Below are 221 nucleotides of genomic sequence, written 5' to 3' on the forward strand. Positions count from 1 at the left end.
TCCCTGCCTGCTAACCCCCCCCGAGCATTGCCTCCACATCAGCCCACGCTCTTGTAACACCCCCTGTTGTATGGAAATAAACCTTGGTAGATCCTTGTGCTGCTCACTGGGTTGGGGACAGTGCCAAGTGGCACAGGGGAGCAGTCACGGGGGTAACTCATTGGGATGAGGGGGGGACCTCAGCTGCACCAGCTGCTGGGACAGCACAGGGACACACGGGT

This window comes from Buceros rhinoceros, unplaced genomic scaffold (assembly GCF_000710305.1).
Source record: "Buceros rhinoceros silvestris isolate BGI_N320 unplaced genomic scaffold, ASM71030v1 scaffold26940, whole genome shotgun sequence".
Taxonomy (NCBI): Eukaryota; Metazoa; Chordata; class Aves; order Bucerotiformes; family Bucerotidae; genus Buceros; species Buceros rhinoceros.